Source organism: Chrysemys picta, chromosome 1 (assembly GCF_011386835.1).
Source record: "Chrysemys picta bellii isolate R12L10 chromosome 1, ASM1138683v2, whole genome shotgun sequence".
Taxonomy (NCBI): Eukaryota; Metazoa; Chordata; order Testudines; family Emydidae; genus Chrysemys; species Chrysemys picta.
In genome coordinates this window covers 175,772,989-175,793,598 of record NC_088791.1, presented here as the reverse complement: position 1 = coordinate 175,793,598, position 20,610 = coordinate 175,772,989, and the positions used below count along the sequence as shown (strand labels likewise).

The 20,610-nt window shown below is 40.3% G+C and overlaps 1 protein-coding gene across 2 annotated transcripts in view; it reads right to left on the bottom strand.

The window, feature by feature from the left end:
- ROBO1 (roundabout guidance receptor 1) overlaps positions 1–15,574 on the bottom strand; it is a 1,068,890-nt gene extending 1,053,316 nt beyond the window's left edge. For both annotated transcript variants that reach the window (XM_065575497.1, XM_065575504.1), the window contains exon 1: positions 15,235–15,574. The gene's annotated coding sequence lies outside the window, so the exon portion shown is untranslated. The remainder of the gene's footprint in view (positions 1–15,234) is intronic.
- Between the last annotated feature and the right edge of the window lie 5,036 nt (positions 15,575–20,610).

The following is a 20,610-nucleotide window of genomic DNA, read 5'->3' as shown; positions in this document are numbered from 1 at the left end:
GCCAATTCAGTCAGGGTGGATGTGGTCCACTCCCAATAATCAATGAGGAGGTGTCAATACCAAGAGATGGAAAATTGCTTTGGTAGTGAGCCAGCCACTCCCAGTCCTGTTCAAGCCCAAATTAATGGTGTTAAGTTTGCAAATGAATTGTAGCTCTGCAGTTTCTCTTTGATGTCTGTTTTTGAAGTTTTTTTGTTGCAGGATGGCTACTTTTAAATCTGTTATTGAATGTCCGGGCTTATGCCCAAATAAATCTGTTAGTCTTTAAGGTGCCACTGGACTCCTCATTGTTTTTGTGGATACAGACTAACATGGCTACCCGTCTGATACTTGACACCATGCAAGCCACTGAATTTAGCCGTATGAAGTGGAAATCTATCAACTTGATGAAAAAAACTCACACAGATACAGACAGACATTATCTTCCTATCCAAATGCAAACAGATGGCCATCATACCAAATGGACTGAAGGTAAAAAAAACCACTGCAATCGACATACTACACTGACTATGGTGAGAGATTGTGCCACTGAGGAACCACCTGATCAGCATCCTGTACAGCAAACAGGAGAAGATCAAGAATGAGCTCTCAAAACTGGAGACTTTCATACAAAACCAACCTTCCACATGGCTGGACTTTATAAAAACAAGAAAAGCCATTTACAATGCACACTTTACTTCTCTACAGAGGAAAATGGACAGTAAACTATCTAAACTCCTACATGCCACAGGGGGCTACAACAGTGGTACCCTTAACTCACCCAACAATATTGTTAATCTATCTACCGCACACTTAGCCCAGCAGAAGAGTCTGTCCTATCTCGGGGACTCTCTTTCTGTTCCACCATCCCCACAAACACGATACACTTCTGCGGTGATCTGGAAGCCTACCTTCACCATCTCCGACTCAAGGAATATTTTCAACACACCATTGAACAGAGCACTGATCCACAGGAACCCTCCTACCATCGCTACAAGAAGAAGAATTCTGCGTTGACTCCTCCTGACGGTTGAAATGACAGACTGGACTTATACACAGAGTGCTTCCACAGATGTGCACAGGCTGAAATTGTGAACAAACAGCATCACTTGCCCCATAACCTCAGCCATACAGAATGCAATGCCATCCATAGCCTCAGAAACAACTCTGACATTATAATCAAAGGAGCTGACAAAGGAGGTGCTGTAGTCATCATGAACAGGTTCGATTATGAACAGGAGGCTGCCAGGCAACTCTCCAACACTACATTCTACATGCCACTATCCTCCAATCCCACTGAGGAGTACCAAAAGAAATGACAACATCTGCTCAACAAACTCCCTACTACAGTACAGGAACAAATCTACACAGACACACCCCTAGAGCCCCGACCAGGGGTATTCTATCTGCTACCCAAGATCCATAAACCCGGAAACCCTGGACACCCTATCATCTCAGGCATTGGCACTCTTACAGCAGGATTATCTGGCTATTTGGACACTCTCCTCAAACCATATGTTACCACCTACTTCCTGAGGAAACTACAATGCATTGGTGATCTTCCTGAAAACACCATCCTGGCCACCATGGATGTAGAACGCTTTATACCAATACTCCACACGAGGATGGACTACAAGCTGTCAGGAACAGTATCCCTGATGAGGCCACAGAACACCTGTTAGCTGAGTTTTGTAACTTTGTCCTCACCCACTACCATTTCAGATTTGGGGACAACTTATACCTTCAAGTCAGTGGCACTGCTATGGGTACCCGCATGGCCCCACAGGATGCCAACATTTTTATGGCCGATTTAGAACAACTCTGCCTCTGTTCTCGTCCACTAGTGCCCCTCCTGTACTTGCACTACATTGATGACATCTTCATCATAGACCCATGGGAAGGAGGCCCTTGAAGAATTCCACGTGGATTTCAACAAATTTCTACCACACCATCAACCTCAGCCTGGACCAGTCCACACAAGAGATCCCCTTCATGGACACTACAGTGCAAATAAGTGATGGTTACATAAACACCAACCTATACCAGAAACCTACTGACTGCTATTCTTACCTACATGCCTCCAGCTTCCATCCAGAACACATCACACAATCCATTGTCTACAGCCAAGCCCTAAGATACAACCATATTTGTGCCAATCCCTCACACAGAGGCAAACGCCTACAAGATCTTTATCAAGCATTCTTAAAACTACAATACCCACCTGGGGAAGTGAGGAAACAGATTGACAGAGCGAGACGAGTACTCTGTAGTAGGTGACTTCTGGACAGGCCCAACAAGGAAAATAACAGAACACTACTGGCTATCACATACAGCCCCCAGCTAAAACCTCTCCAGCACATCATCAACGATCTACAACCTATCCTGGAAAACAATCCCTCACTCTCACAGACCTTGGGAGGCAGGCCAGTCCTCGCTTAGAGACAGCCCCCCCCCAACCACCAGCAACTACACACCACACCACAGAAACACTAACCAAGGAACAAATCCTGTTGCCTACTCTGTCCCCATATCTACTTTAGCGACACCATCATAGGACCCAATCACATCAGCCACACCATCAGGGGCTCATTCACCTGCACATCTACTAATGTGATATGTGCCAGCAATGCCCCTCTGCCATGTGCATTGGCCAAACCAGACAGTCTCTACGTAAAAGAATAAATTGATACAAATCAGACATCAGGAATGGTAACCTACAAAAGCCAGTAGAGAACACTTCAATCTCCCTGGACATTCAATAACAGATTTAAAAGTAGCCATCCTACAACAACAACAAAAAACTTCAAAAACAGATTTCAAAGAGAAAGTGCAGAGCTACAATTCATTTGCAAACTTAACACCATTAATTTGGGCTTGAACAGGGACTGGAATTGTCTGGATCACTACAAAAGCAATTTTCCCTCTCTTGGTATTGACACCTCTTCATTGATTATTGGAAGTGGACCACATCCACCCTGACTAAATTGGCCTGGTCATCACTGGTTCTCCACTTGTAAAGTAATTCCCTTCTCTTCATGTGCCAGTATATTTATATTGTATCTGTAATTGTTACTCCATGCATCGGAAGAAGTGTTTTTTTTTACCCACGAAAGTGTATGCCCAAATAAATCTGTTAGTCTTTAAGGTGCCACTGGACTCCTCACTGTTTTTGTGGATACAGACTAACACAGCTACCCCTCTGATACATCTGAAAAAAAATTGTTCCCCCCCCCCCCCCTCAGAGTGTCACAAAATGATAGTGATAAGGTTGTTTGGGTGCATTATATGTACATTTACAGAAAATACTATTTTTGGATTTCTTTAAGGGCAGATGCTTCCATCATTCTAGTGAAGTCTATTAGCTAGACATAACCAAAAGAGCTGCTACTAAAGGGCTAGGACCAGAAGTTTCTTCTCCATGTTCCAGTATCAGAAGAGGAAAAATACAGATTGGTTTAGATAGTACATAAAAGGGGATTCAAACATTTGGCATCAGGAGTCTCACTCTGTCCCTCTCTGGATGTCATCATGAAGGTACTGGTAATTAGTTGGTTAAGAAAAATAATGTGGTATTGTTTCTCAACTGAAAAACAAAAATGGGGATGTGTCATAATTCTTCTGTTCCTCCAGTTTTGCATAGTTTTTGGAAAGCTTTTTGCAAAATCTTTACTAATTGATGCTATCATTACTATAACTACCTTCTATATTAAGGCACACTAATGTATAGTAGATACAGTGAACACTGAATCACTCAAAAGAATATAGTGAACAAATATGAGAATGTCTTGCTGTCTAAAACCATTGTGTAAGATAAGATATATCTTGAGGGGTTTTTTCCATTCTCTCCTTCTCTTCTTTTATTAGTTTCAGAGGAAAGGTTCCTATCTGTTCATAATCTGTGCATAGAAGACTACAGCTGAAAAAAGTGCATTGTTTTCTTCCAGATTCTGCACACTCTAATCTGAACAGGAAACTGCAGGAAACAATTATAATGCAAATTTTTGCTTTATTCCCTGCAGGAGTTCACTGACTGATTCCTTCACTGCATGAACTGCAAGCAGTGGTACATTTCAGCTTTCTTTCTTTTGACTTTGTGTGTGCATATTTCAAACAATATAGTATAGGGGCTTTGTTTTCTTTTGTTTTGCTGTGTTATATTCAAAAGCTGCCTTTTTAAAATTACACAAACTATTGGCCAAAAGATACCCTTAAGGACATGCTTACAGCTTCCTTTAATTGCACTAGGACTGCAATGAGTATTTGTGAGACCAATATTTGGCTTTATGCTGTTGAAATTTTTATACTCAAAGTCAGCAATTTAATTTAAAATTTCCTTGGCACCCATAACCCAGCCCTTTGCACATAAGGTTAAGGTTTTTTTGTATCATTCTTTATGGTACTAACTGTAAGATATAGTGTAACTATGAAAAGTGGGTTTGCAAATTTAATATCATGTGGTTTCCTATTTATTTCTTTTTGACTTCATAGAAAGTTTGCTCAGTGTATTAAAGACAACCAACCTCTCTCTCTCTCCAGCAGGCTGTTGTGACAACTCAACATGGGTTCATAGTTGGCTGTGTGCTTTCATTCTCATTCATCATTACTGATACTCCTGACCCAACTGGGATGCATTTGATATGTACACTTACAGTCACTCTCATCTGGGTCAGTTTTACTGGTGATGATAAATGAAAAGAAAAGGACACAGCTTGACTTTCAGATGCTAGGCTGTATGTGCAGGACTAGCTAAAACCTTTTTATATGGAATCAGAGTGAGCCTACAATGTCATTTTCACCAAACCAACATTCAAAATAGAACCACATTTTAATATCTTACTATACATGGAACATCGATGAGTTACAAATGCTATAGCTATTGTAATTTGAATTTTCTTAGTTTAAAAAGGCAACACTGTGGATATCACACTGTACTGGCAGTCAGGAGAGTTGGGTTCTAATCCAATGTTGGCCTTCTGCGTGGCCTTGGACTAGTCTCTTCACCTCTCAGTATCTCTGTTTCTCCTCCCAGCCTTAATTTGTCTTGTCTCTTTAGACTGTAAATTCTTCAGGGTAGAGACGGTCTCTTATGATGCATTTGTACAGTGTCTGGCACACTGGAACTTCTAGGCACGATGGGAATACCAATAATAAATATTAATATTAATAACTTTGTGTGTGTATGGTCTCAGCCAGTATATTGCATTAATGACATTTTTGCATTCCATTTCAATGGTTTCTTTTTAAAATTACAGAGGAAGCAAAAAGGTCTCTGAACATTTGAGTATGCTATTGTACATCCAGATATCACATAGTCATATAAGCGTACCAGACTATTTATTTGAAGGTATAATGATTTTATTACACACTGAAATCAAAATTCTCTTGCTTTTAGGTTTTGCACCTCAGAGAGCATGATGAAGTAAAGAGACATTAGGAAATTGTTGTATGGAGCAGAAACCTAGGTCACCGGACCTTTTAGACTCTTTCAGATGCTAACTTAAAGGTTGGAATAGACCTGTTGCTATGGAGAGGAGGTAGAGAATGCCAGCGTTGCATCCCATCCTCACTGCTTCCCCTCCACTTGCTTCCTCTCCCTGAAGATCCCTCTGTGTGAGTAGGAGTACTCTGTACCTCGGCAGTTGGAAATGGTCACCAGGGCCTCAGTGGCCACCTGAACTACTGCCCTGATCAGCAATAATTATTGAAAGGAGGCTGAAGGGGTGCAGAACTGTCATCTTACATATCCTGGCTAGCTAAGAAAGGAAGGGCCCAACACAGAATTTCTCACCTCTTAACATAGCCACTGCAGGAATGGGAAATACCCCGCCGCCCCTATCCAATGAGAGAAAGCATTGGGATTACTGAAGATAAATTGAGTGCCTGGGAAGGATCAATTTGCTTGAGATGGAGGAGGATGCCCAAATTGCTTGGGATGAGAGGAGGAAATCCATCCGCTGGAGAGGGGGAAGTACAGAAAAAGTCAATTTGCTAGGAGGAGGTTGCTGCAGAAAGAGGATCGTCTTATTGGTGGATTAGTTTTCTGGGGACAGAGGATGAATTGACTATGCGGAGAGAGGATGAGTATAGTAGAGGGTTTGTAGATGATGGATTGAAAATCAGAGATTTGCTTGGGGAGACAGAGTAAAGGGATGGCCTGGGGAACAAATTTGATTGGGAACTAGTAGGGGAAGGGAGAAGAATAATTTGAGTGGTGAGACTGAGGTGTAGGCAGAGAGAATACAGGACTGGAAGTAGAGGATGGACTCATGGAAGCAATGCTGGACTGATGAGGCTGAAAGGGCAGAAGCACCACTGGGGGCTGAAGGTAGGGGAGAGGCTGGATTGGGGCAGATAAATAACTGGAGAGGATTCTAGGAGAAAAAAATTAATTGTGGCAGAGGACTGATGGTGTGGGGGGCAATAAATGGATTGGGGGCTCAGAACTGATGGGACTGAGGGTCAGAGGATAGATGGAGAACAAGAGATTGATGGATGAAGGGGACTGGGCATGTTCAGTATGGATTAAGGGGTCAGGTGGAACAGAGGATATATGGATTGTTTGAGTGGAGAATGGTGTGAAGTGTTTTTCCAGTTCTGTGGGTGTTTGATCACAATGACATCAGTGTTTTGAAACCTCAGATTGTCATTGCATGTTTTGTGTTTAATTTATCTCCAGTTATTCTAGAACTGAAAATAAATAGCAAGTAGTGTTCCATATATGTTCTTCGGGTTTGCTGTTTTCTAAAATCTTTTAAAATACATGACATTCCACATGGCATGTCACAAATTTTAGAGGAGACCCACAGGTCTCTGTTCATATTTTTATTGCCTTTCCTCAGCATTTCAGAGCCTCACAACTTTGTTACCCAGTGATAGGTCTAGGTTGGAGGATTCAAATTTTATACTCAGTATACTGTTGCATAGTGTTTTCTGGGACATGCATCCCCACAGCCGACAAAATCAGATGTGGAAATGTAATTTAATAATTGAACGTTCAGCATAATTAAATGAGCAAAGTTCTCTCCTTTTTACATAGGATACTTTTTCAACATCTGAAGTGTCATTTAATCTATTGTACCAGTTATTCTGGGAGTTATAGGTGATTTCCAATTTTTTAAATGTAGGATATTTTGATACCAGTAAGGCTCATAGGAACTAGGATTCCTGTGAATCAGTAATTTTGATCATTGGTTTGTTGAGTGCCCCTCTATATACTGCCTTGAACAAAAGAAGCCTCTATTATTATATTAATTCTTAGATATACCATTTCCCAAAGGCACTGTAAAACATGTAGCAAAGCTTCAGGAAATTCTCACAATCTCTAATCCATATGAATATCTTTAATGTCCACCTTGAACATATGGCTGGAGTACCAATTTTGTTATATTTTGATATGTCCCAGGAGAACTCTATTGTATAAATTGAGGTGGCCTCTATAATTTTTCCCATGACCTTCATTAAATAAGTATATTGATGTAGCACATCTGTCATTCTGCCCACTTTGTTAATAATTTTACCAAGGGTGAACATTCTGGAGTCAAATTGATTGACTGCCTATTTGCATTTGAGAAGTGGCATACTCTTCCACTTCCCCTCCCCCTGACAAATTTAATGTCGTCAATCAAATCGTGTGATACATAATGTCTAACTGATAGGTGTTGCTAGAATTTATATTTTTTGGAGACCAATTTTTTGTAACATCTTTAATGTTATTGTGGCTTGTACATGATATGAATAGGATACCTTTTCCCATCCATTGTTTCAACATCATTGATTTGTCTCCACTTAGTAAGGATGGATTATGGTGGATTATTGAATCCTCACATAACAATGGATCAAACAGTAGCTCACAGTTTAGTGATCATTTCAGCATATTATAGGTGGAGCTGACAGCAAAACCTATAGTTAAAACTGCCCAGCATTTTCCATTATAAGACTATGTTCACTATCTTTGCCAAATTTAATCATCCAGGCAAAAATTTTCTATGCCAGGTGTCTGCCTTGGGCTGAACTTTTTGGAAAGTTTCAGCATAAATGTTTTATCATATCTAAGAAAGAGGTATGGAGAAAAATTTTATTAATATTCAAAGCGTCTCATAACTATTTCATTGAGTAGCTGTTTCACCTCCATGCTTTGGAGCAGTGACTTGATATTTGGCAGGTAGATTGCCCTGGGGTCAGAGAGGTGCCAAATTCACCAAAATTTGGTTGAGTTAGAAGACAGGAACAGAAGGGTTTGTAACCACTAGAGCACAATGTGCTCCAGAAGTGAATATTAAACTCACAATTCCTGAAACTCAACATTCTTCTGCTGTCTGGAAAATAGCTGTGAGCCGCCCTGACCTCTCATCTCAGGAGTCTCTCTCATCTTCCTTTAGATGCTGATCTGCATAACAGATAACCTATTGCTACTACCAGTTACTCCATTAGCTTCAGTGGCACGGGACAGTACTGTGGATCTAAAGGTTCCAAACCTATGGTGGTCAATATAGTATCACATAATGTAATTCAATTTGAATTTCTAAATGCTAGTGAGTTATATGAAAATATAATTAAATATCATTAAAAAGAATATTAAAGTTGCAAAGTCAAGCATTCAAAAGTTAGGAAACAGATTCCACTTTGGATAAATACTTAAGCAGTAATTGAGCCAGAAAAGAAAGTGAGAATGACTTTATAAGCCTGATGGTTAGTGCATCTACCTGGGATATGGATGATTCCAAAGTGGAACATCTTCAACAGGACTGTGAAAGACCCACATCAGAATATCCCATAGCCTAGTGATTAGGGCACTCTCTTAAGAGAGGGGAACACGTGTTCAACTCTTTTCTCCCCATCAAGCAGTGATGGGAATTGAACCAGTGTCTCCCACATTCTAGGGGAGTCCTCTAACCAACGAGCTAAAAGTTTTCTTCCTCCAGATTATGAATGATGCCTGACTGCATACATGTACCCAGAGCATGTCTACTGGGTCAGGCCCCACAGGCAAGATAGGCAGGGCAACGTGTATCTTTCCCTGCTTTGAAGATCACCCTGTTGGGCGACAGGTCCCTGGACACCTAGACTGAGGCAATAGTGTGCATGTGTGATGCCCACACACCCTGGTCATCAGTGGGCGAGATGAACCTGGGACCTCTGCAGCTTAGTGCATGAGCCTCTACTGCATGAGCTGAAAGCCACATGGTTCTGAGCTTAGGCTGTAGCAGACTCATTAATCACTATGTGGTCTTGGTGCCACTACAGGGGGATAGAACACCACACCCAGGAGGTGCATGGGTTAAACGTGTCCAGGGGCAGAAACTTAGGCACCTAGGGATTTTTTCAGGGGGGAAAATAACTAGTCTCCAACTGAGTCTAAGGTACCTTCTGGGTTAGCCAGCAGCTGAGCAGGAGTTTTGTGGATCACAATGACACATAAAACTGGGATTAAGGGTTTCAGCATACTAGTCCTTTTGTGGAGCTGGGCGCTAATGCCTCAGTTCCCCATCTGTGAGATGGAGAGAACGATACCACCTCACCTGACAAGGCTGTTGTAAAGATAAATTCATTAACATTTGTAAAACAGTCAGATACTATGGAAATGGGTGCCATAGTAAAGCCCATAATTCTGTAATCCATGCAGAGTTTTAATGGTGTGGAGTAAATAAGGTATGGCCCACACATTCAATGATGAGGATAATAAAGAAATATTTAGGCCAATGCTCAAACCACTGAGCTATCCTATCTACCAATTCAGGGAAACCATCCGTTACACTGGAAGCATGCAGCTCAAGTTAAGATTGAGATGTGACAGTGCAAAGCAGAAAACTCATCTTTGTGCTTTCTCAAACCTAATGCCACTGAGTGCAGGGATGGCCTCCAGCTATAAATTAAACCTGCTTAGGGGCTGCTCTAATTTAGGACAGCTGCTGACAGCCCTAAAATAACAAAACCACAGCTGGAAATTGTTACTCTGTATGGTTGTCCCAGCTTTCCTCTGGCCACATGCCCTTTTCCTATAATACATACAACAGGAAAGTGGGAGATGGCATAGGATCTTCTATACTGAGTTTATATCGTCATCGGATTCCCCTTACATTGTGCAAGAGGAGTGGGCATTCCTGATCTGGATACACTGGCTCTTTGTTCAGATGCTGCTGATGGTGGGGTGCAGTCACAACTCTGCAATGAGAATATGGATGACTAGATAGACTCCTCAATATATGTTCCATTCTATATGCATCCGAAGAAGTGGGCTGTAGTCCACGAAAGCTTATGCTCTAATAAATTTGTTAGTCTCTAAGGTGCCACAAGTACTCCTGTTCTTCTTTTTGCAGATACAGACTAACACGGCTGTTACTCTGAAACCTAGATTTTGAATATAACCTTATAAAATACTTTTATTTCTATTATTTTACTGAATATAGGTAACTTTCCTATAATTAATTTACTTTTCAAATGTTTAGTAAACATTGTTAGAATTCAAATACATAATCTCATAAAATAAAGTTAGACAGATATAAATGCAATCCAGTTAGTGCACACTCATTTTTACCAAAAATGGGGACTTATTTTCAAAATGAATCAAACATTTTCTGAATTGTTTTCCCCAAAAGATAGATGAATTGGCATGCTCATTACATTTTAACCCTTATCAAAGAGCAACACATGGCACCAGTCTGATCCACAATGAGCTTTTTCAAAGAGCACTAATGCCAATATCACTGTGCCAGTCTTGAACTGCAACTACTCTGATAGTCTAAACCTCTCCTGACAGGGAAGACCAGACCTGCTAAATTGTGCAAACCAGATGTGTGTTTTTCCAATTTTAATAAATATGGTGGGACTGATATTGACTGAACAAATTTCTTTTTTTATCTTGAGCCAAATCTAAAGCAGAGTCTCTGGAGGGAATTTAACCAACTCTAGAAACTAAAATGTATGTTTAGGGTTTTTTTTAATTTTTTTTTTAAATTTGTCTCTCTTCCTTTCAACGAAAGATATATATGTGAGGGTCTACCTTTCTGTCACCCTGTTGTTCACCACAGATCACGCTGGACATCTTAGATCATCCATGGAGGAGTCTCTGAAGAATTTATGTAGAGAGATTTCCACATTATTTAGTGTATCTCAAATAAAAATAAAAGGCTGAGCACAAACCATAGTAATTAATAAATAATAGTACTCAACAGGGGAAGGCCAAGCATGCCATATAGGGAAGCATCCAATTAATCTCCCATTTGCTAAGACATCAAGTCAGTCCTTTCTATACACCATGTAGGGAATATAGACTTCATCCAGTATTTGACAGAGAGAGGGTTAAGTCTCTTGTCTCTTTCTACAGCAGCATGAGACAGACCACAGGTGCCTGCACTCATTGCAGTGATTGCACTGTGGGATGTCTGGAGATGGGGGAGGTTTCAGCCAACTTACAACTGGTGATTATTCCCCATTAGAAAGAAGGATAAAAAAGTTGGTTTGCAACTAGAAAGTCGAACAGCAGCAGCTAAATTGTCTTTCAGATTGGTTGCCTGATCAAGACTCTTATGGGTCTTATGTCATTGATTTTTAGTTAGCAGTCCCACTGAAATCAATGAAGATTTCTGTTCAAACGTTAATGACATACTACTATTGTAAGTATTTCTAGGGTATCTGGGCACACACAGCTTGTGAATTGCAACCTAATCTTGTTTGTTGAGAGACTTTTGTCTGATGAAACCTCACTCACCTCAAAGACTTCAGTTTGCAGTGCCGTATCAGCAGTATTCTCCCCACCCCACCCCCCCTTTCCAAATGCTGGACCTAATTCTCTACCAGTTTTATGTCACTGTAACTCCACTGACTTCAATCGAGTTACCTCAGTATAAAATGTATGTAACACAGGAAAGAATCAGGCTGTTTGTTAGTATGCAAGCCTTAATTCCTCCATTTACAGCAGGAAAGTCTTTATTTTCTTTCACTTACAAACTGGTTCCAGCAAAATCTTATACTTCCCAGATGGCAGAAGATGAACTTTGACTGTAAGGAACCTTTTGTAATGAAGTCCACTTTGCCTGCAGAGGCCTGGATTTAGTCTATGCCAGCTGGTCTGGGAGCAGAAGCCCAGCTCCTTCGATCTACAGAATACTAGGAGATTGCCTGCACTTAGTACATAATACAAAATTGTTGTTTCCTCTTTTTAAAACAAACAAACAAAAAAATACCTCTTCAGTGCTTAGCACAACAAATGGTTGTGTTAATTTTTTTTTACAGTACTACTTACAAATTAAGTTAAGATATTTGTAAATGAAAGGTGACTGATAAAAATAAATAAAATTAGAAAATTTTAAATCCACTATTTAATTTTTAAAGACTCCAGTGGGCGTAAAGAAACACTGTCAACTTAAATATACTGCAAAATATCTAATTTCCTTATGTTGCTGATATATTTATAAATTTATTTTAATAAAACTTAACTTCATTATTCTTGTATGTTTACTTTTTGCATTTCATCAACTTAGGCACTGAAAATCTATTCAATCAGTTTATTTTATTTATTTATTTTAATTGTCAGTTTCACATTTGGGTTCTAAGGGCTTTAATGTTTGGGAGTGAACCCTACAGAAAAATACTTAAATCAACTCTTCCATGTGTATTAAATCATGGAAACATTTCTCATAGGTTTTGTACAAGCTTGTTTTCACAAAATTTAAATATGGGGCCATGTTTCAATTAAGTATTCCTGACTAAATGATACTAGGCTCAATTCTATACCCACTGAAATCAATATGAACATTTCCATTTACTTCAGGAGTATGTGACAAACTGGGATTCCTTCAAATATCTTTGTTGTGAAGAGTGTAACTATTTAATAATATACAAAATGGTAAACAAATTTAGAAGAAGAACTGAACAATCATATCCAACCAGTCTGCCAGGGGAAGCTTGAAAGCAAACTAACTACTCAAATTTGAGTTGGGCCAAAATATGAAGATTATTTCACACACACACCGCCCAAAACTATAAGATCTCTAAGGACAACAAACGATCCTGACCTGTGTTTTATGTCTTGTGCAAAAGGCAGAACCTCCACTATCTTGCTGTAGTAAAGGCTCCATACAGTCTTAAAGGGGAATGCTATTTATTGAGTAGCCAGGGTCATCATACAGCACCCAGGTGTTCCTGGGAAGCCGCCCTTCCATCTACTAACAAGGCCAAATTAAAATCAGGGAAATTCAATTATGAGGTCATAATAATTACTATTAAACTTTAATTGGCTTTCAAGTACAGTATTACAGAGACACTGCCTCAGCCGTTGAAATCCCCGCCAGGTGGCAAAACCCCTGTTGCGGTCAGAGTGCTGGGAAGGAGCTCAGCGCTAGTCTGCGTCCCTCCCCCGCCATCCCGAGAAGCCTTGGGTGGGACCTTTGCCTCCTCACACGCTATGTCAAATGGTGCATTGCACCTGTTCGCGCAGCAAGAGGCCCCCGAGCGCCTTTCGCTCATTAAACTCAACACGCCACACAGGCGTCTTTGGGGGGGTGCCCTGATGTCCCCCTTTGCCATGGCATGCAAGCAAGGGCCCTTCCTTGGGTAACCGTGCCCTCGCTGGAGGACAGCAGCCCCCCGGTGACCTGGTGCCCCAGTCTGGGGCGCAGACTTCCCCCTCACGCTGTTGCTTCCCCAGAGGAAGACGCAGCAGGGACGCTACCAGGACAAACTTCCAACCACTTTAGCACAGGCGGCGTGAGCTCCCCCAGAGGCACCTGCTACCCGCAATTCCCAGTGCCCGCCTGCCCCGGGGAACAAGCGCGTGGGCAAAGTGCGGGAACTCCGCGGGAGGCTGGCGCTGCTCTCCGCCCCAGGGGGGTTTATGGCAGTTACTTTTATCTGCCAAGCAGCAGGTTGGGGGGGGGGGGGGGAGCACAAACCCTCTGCACTCCCCTCCCTCGTTAGGCGGCATCTCTCGGTCTCCTCGCGCGCCTTGTCCCCACAATGTCAGCGCGCCCCTGCCGAGCGGCTTTCCCTGGCGAGCGCCCGAAATGGGGAACTTTGCAGGGGAGGCGGCAGAGCCGCGAATGGACGGTCTCCGACGGGCGAGAGGCGATGGGGAGGTTTTGCGGCACTGCAGCAGCGGGAGCAGCTGCTGCAGCGAAGCCGGAGAGCTCCTTCCCGCCCCTCCCCGCGCCAGCCCAGAGGGGTCTCTCTCCATTGTGTGCGGCAGCGGCGCGCACTGCAGACCCAAGCGGAGCACTCAGCGATCCCGCCACCCGCAGCCTCCTAAGAGAGGGGGACGCTTGCCCCGACAGCAGCTCAGAGCCCTTCATCAATAATTCAGACGCTGCCAGGCTCCCCTCCTTACAATATGCTTCCCAGCTGAAAGCTACCTAGCGTTTTACTCCCAGCCAACACAAGGGGAGTTGGGGAGGCAGAGAGATTCTCACATTTTATACCCCTGGGGTTACAAAGGGTTAAATTATGTCCCTCTTGCCCATCACAAAGCGGCGGACTGCACAAGGATTAGAAGGGAGAAGGGAGGCAGAGTTTATAACCACAGTATTTCTCCTCGAACGAGACATCCAAAAGAGGAGGAAAGACATTAGTGGAAACCTACTAGATTAAATTTCTTGCTCACGTACACACACCAAACTGTCCGAAATAGGGAAAGTACAAGGACAATCCCCCGAATGTTGCTCAAAGTTGCAGAGCTCTATTGCAGTAGTGCCAGCCTTCCTTTGCTAATCCAGTTTGTTTACTGAGCTCGCCTATAAACCATTAAACAGGCGCAGACCTCTGCAAAGTTACCCCGCCAAACGCAGAGAGCCTGTAACTCAATCAGCAACCAAGGCATCGGCTCCCCGTTCTGCAGCAATAGCGAGATGAAAGCGAAAGGCAAAGCTGAAATGCACCGTGAAATCGCTCTAAAAAGATGTTTTAACCCGTGCGCTCACACTCAAACACACCAAGGGATGAAGAATGCACAGCTTTAAAACTTCTTTGTTAATAATAATTTAAAACACAGAGACAATAACGCAGAATCCCATCCCACAGTAACCTGACAACTTTAGAGACAATAAACAAATGTACAGTACCTGCAAAGAAACTTGTTGGATTGGTCATTGTACTAATTCTGCATTAGGGTTTCCCTCTTTGATCATTCCCCATTTATTTTTGAAACTGTTGACTTATTTTAAACCTATTCATGAATGCAGCATAACTATAAAACAATTGCACCCCTCTTGAACTTCTAGACGGGTCTTTAATATCATCCGCTGCATTGTTATTTGGGGGACTTACCCTGTGAGATAAGATTTTCAGAAAACTAGCAGTTCCATGATTCAGTCCTTGCAACTTTCCTTGCATAGAGAGACCTTTTTTTTTTTTAGTTAAAAAAGACAAGCTGCTCAAAAGACTTTTAAATATAAAGGGGGATGAAACCGGATTTCTTCCCAATATCAGGACCCTGGAAAATCAAATCCTTCTTCAGAAGAGAATTCTTTCAGACCCGTTATCTGTATTACTATTAATGCGTAGAGCAGAAGGCATTGCATACAAATAGACCCAAGTATGAGCTTCTATTGGTGGCTGTGGAAGGCCCCTGGGTCCTACTGCTCTGTCTCTGAGAAACTACAAAGCAGCAATATGCAAGCAGCTTTGGAGAAGGAATGATTTGGAGGAAAAGGGGGAGGTAGAGGAGGCGGGGAATCTTGTTTAATTGATTCGTTACCTCTGGTATTGTAATACGTGTTGCAATGGTTAACCAAGAAAAAGCTACATTAAATGGATGTCATGCAATCTCCCCTTTCATATCTGCTTTTTCAATGACATTGTGCAGGATGGGTATGGGAAATCTGCTGGATTTCAAAGGAAAATTTGCAGAGAAGTATTCACATAAGTAGGCTTTATGTTGGAGAATCTTTCCCTTCCCTGCCTAGATTATACATCATTCATATGTTTTCTAATAGCTAAAATTATTTACTGGAATTAATCAATTATGTGTTGAATTCCACTTACTCATGCCTTCCTCTTCCTATGCTTTTAAAAGGCACATCTGTTTCCCTGTGCAAGAAGAAAAAATACATTTTCTCCAAAGGAAAATAACTTAATTTAACTTTGAAAGTGCTAATTAAAAATAGATTTAGTATATATACACATTATTAATAAATAATTTTAAATTGCTCTTATTTTAAAAGGCAAATACACTGCTGATTCATTTTTCATTAAATACACATTATTTCTCTTATTTGATCTAAGAAATGACCACACTGAAGTAATATATCCTAGTTGAAAATCAAACCCATCAACACATCTAAATAGAACTTTCTGTATTTGATTTGTAAAAGCTAAAACGAGTTTAAGTATTAATAAAATAGTAACATAACCAACATAATCTAAAAATGAAAGCATAATTTTAACAGTTAAAGGATTTTAATGTTGTCCTAATAAATTAAACATTTGTCATTAATTACTATGCTACCTTCCCAACAGCTTCAGTATAGATTGCCATATTAATCATGCAAATTACAAACCAAGGAGATTTAAAATTATGTGTGTGTATAGTGACCAGCTTTTTCCAAAAATGTATGTTTACATTTTTAAAGAAAAGTTCTCTAGAAAAGATTTTTAATAAAGGGATGCTTTCTTTAAGATTAAAAGAAACCCTGTTAATCAATGTCTTAAGGGACTGCATATTTAAGGGCCTAAATATTTTGTAAATTATTCCTTGGCCCACCATTGAACAAGAGATGGAACTCTCTGGCCAAGAGTACACTCTTCACAAGGTCTTATTTAGGATACTTATTGATATGACAAAGCGTGCAACAACGTATGTTCCTTGTACTTCAGTTGTGAACAATCATTGTAAATGTGAGTTTAATTACAAATTATGTCTGCAGTTTACAGTTGAATGCTGCTGGAAAGTGATGCATAGAATAAGGTCAACAGCAATCAGTCCATAATTTCAACAGGCTTGTAAACAAAACAAAGGAAAATACTGAAAAAATTATCTTTATTCAGCTTGTACTTTGAGAATCAACAGTATTTGAAAAACATTATTTGAATTATTTTTGGAATCTAATTTGGAAGTGGGGGATCAGTACTTTTTGCATCAGTAACCCTTGACAACAGAAGTGTTACTTGAAAGCCAGGTCTTATTGCTGAATTTCAAACCTAATTTACAGCTTACGTCTTTGTTGGAACCACAATTTAACTGTTTATACTCTGAGTTGTGTGTTGGTAAATTTATTTATTTATTTACTTATTTTTAATGCTCAATGTGCAAATATAATACAGCTCGCTTTATTTTATCTCTAGTTACTGATTAACAGTGAAATAGGTTAATGCAGTTCTCATCACAGTATGTACAGGTATTGCACCCATTCTGGTAGTATTTTCACTGTCACTGTAGGTCTCCCTGTGCTAACACTGCATCTAATAAAATACAGTTAGTTATATGCAGTGCCAAAACTATTTTTTGATCCCTCTCTAATCACAGTCTTCTTTATAGCAAGACATTTAATGTCATCCAAAAGACTTACCTTACAGATGCATTATTCTATTGCAGGTAGCAAGTCATATACTCTGTTATATACCATAGCCATTAGAAAGCAGTCTATGGAGAAGAAATAAAAAGATGTCTGTTTCTAATTTAGACTGAATCAATATTTTTAAAAAGCATTGTACACAAGTGGTTACTATGGGCAAATTCTGCCCACATTTACATATAGCCATACTTAAACAATAGAGTTGCACAACAAGGCAGAAATGTAGTAGTCTGGGTGCTATTCTGCTCTCAATTACATTGGTTATCCACTAGTGTAACTCCTATAACTTCAGTGAAGATACTCCTGAAGATACTCCTATCAGTTTAAGTGAGAGCAGAATCAGGCCTGTTATATTTAACACAACAATGAATTTTTTTATAAATCTACATTATCTGTGGATTTAACAAAAATAGCAGAATGGTGTAACTAACAATAGTTAAGAAATTTCTGTGTGAAAGCAAGAAATTGTCATTTCCATTTTAGATTCTGTAAGAATTAATGAATGATATCTCTGAGGGCATGTCTAGATTACGCGCAGGATCGACAGGCAGCAATCGATCCAGCGAGGGTTGATTTATCGCGTCTAGTCTAGACATGATAAATCGACCGCTGAGTGCTCTCGCGTCGACTCCGGGACTCCACCAGAGCGAGAAGCTTAGGCAGAGTTGACGAGGGAGCGTCAGCTGTCGACTTACCACAGTGAAGACACCGCGGTAAGTAGATCTAAGTACGTCGACTTCAGCTAAGTTATTCACATAGCTGAAGTTGCGTAACTTAGATCGATCTCCCCCCCCAGTGTGGACCAGGCCTCTGAGTGGTTTAACAGATAAATTGGGTGGATGGTTAAACGTCTGAGCTATTATTGCTCTGTAAAGAAACAAAACAAAGAGGAATGATCACAAAGCCAATCTATTACCACAGTTAAAATGCAATTGCTTGATCAATTATCACTCTATGGAATTATCCTTGATGGAGGCAGAACAAATAAATAAATTATTAAATAAAAGTGAAGCAGTAAACTAACAAAACACACCAAGTATAATAATGTATGTCTATATATATATACACACACATATTTTTATACATATGCATATACAATATATACAATAATTGAAGTACGTAATGTACGTTTTGCCACTTACCTATGTTATACCCATCATGAAGAATAGTATAAATTATATATCATCATGATAGTTATCATTGTTCAGAGCTGAAATATACATCTTACATTTAAATGTCTAAGACAATAGTTTCATATTTTCTAGATGTGTAAGAATCTCCTTGTTTCCTTATTTTACTCATGGAAATTATCTTTGAATTTTTCATCTTAGAGTAGTTTTTAAGTCAGTATGTTATGACAGATGCCTATTTCCATCTTGTCCTTGGAACATGATGACAACTCCTTATTGTAGTTCCTGGTGACATATAACATCTGTGGAAGTTGTAAAGCAAACTATGACCGTCATCTATCAGCATTTCATTTTTCTGTCTTGTCATAATCAGTAAAGCATGCAATTCTAGGTAGCTAGGTAAACAGTTACATACAAATTTGTGTGAAATGAAATATAGTCAGTAGTGGCCTAATGCAGTGCTCTCCTAATATATGTACATCTTGTAAGCACCTGATTCACAGTTGGGAGAATGTTTCCTGTTGACTTTATTGGGCTTAGGTCAGACACTAAATATGATGTGTATGGAAATGTCCAAAGTATAAACTTTTGTGCATAATCCAAATGAATTTATTTTATTTTCAAAGAAGAAGCTTTTTATGAGGCAATATTTTAATAATTAGTGTGATTACTTATCAGCAAATTATGTTAAGGACAGTGCTTATGTAACTTATATTGTTTACCAATAACGTGGGTGAACAAAGATTCAGTAGAATAAAGATTAATATTGAGGACCTGGGAAGAGATGGGGAGAGTTCAGCTGATCTTCTTTGGGATCTTTCTGGTGTAAAGTGCAAGTGAAAGAAAAATGAAAACTGATATGCTAGACCAAATGATGACTGTAGTGATGCTATAGATAGAAGTGCTTAGTTTTGTTGTTGTTGTTTTTTCCTTGTTTGGTTGTTTGGTTTGTTAGAGCATTGGAATGCTTTCTCTGATGAGAGGAAACTTCATGGATCTGACAGTGTTACACTTTGTACTTCACTTACGCACATGCATAACTTGAAATGAATTGACTTCACTGGTACTACTTGTGAGGTGATGAGTTATACCTGCACTAGAGCTTGATTAAGCTACATGTGGTGAAAAATCATTCCTGTGCTACTCTCCCGCCAATCCACAAGCCAGGAACTATTCTGGTGACTAGTCTGGTGACTTTCACGGCAGGTATATAAGCCTCACAGGAGCTCAGTCTGCCCAACATCACTTTAGGACTTGGAACTCTTCCTGGCCTGATAATGGGGACTGAAGCCAAAGGCCTTAGTCTATTCCATCCTTGTTCCAAGCCCAGTTCTCAGCCCTTCACTTGCTGTTCTGAACCCACTCCTGACTCTGGTTTCAACCTCTGGCTGCAGTTCCTGGCCTGGCTTTCATCTCACTGACCACTAGACCTGACCCTTCATGTTTCGGTTTCTGACAATACTCACATGTTTAAATTTATGCATGTGATTTGCTGAATCATGGCCTGCATTTCCTCCTAATTCTTCTATGGAAGAAATGGGATTTGTTCACCTGCAACAAAGTGATACAAAAAGTTCGGCCCATAAACTTCACAGAACCCCGGAGACCCACCACAGGCAAGCAGCATCCACGCTGACGCCCCTTGGATGCGTACTGTTATCAATTTTCCTGCTTGGTTGGCTATGTTCTTTTAGGTTGTTTGAAGGAAGAATTCAGCAGAATATTGTTGGCCCTCCCAAAACTTCCTCCTTCCACACAGACCGAGCCAGGGATTCCACAAGTGAAGACTCTCCTTTGTTCCTGGAAGTAAGGGCCCCATCAAGAGGTCTGTTTAAACTGAATATCATGAAAACCTACTGACAGAGAGATATATTAGACTGTTGAATTCTGTAAAGGAAGTGACAGAAGAACATCTCTACAACTGTATCTTGCTGGTTAAATCAACCAGAAGAACTGTGGCAAAGTATAAAACTGATTTCTGGAGCTCTGTCAATACAATT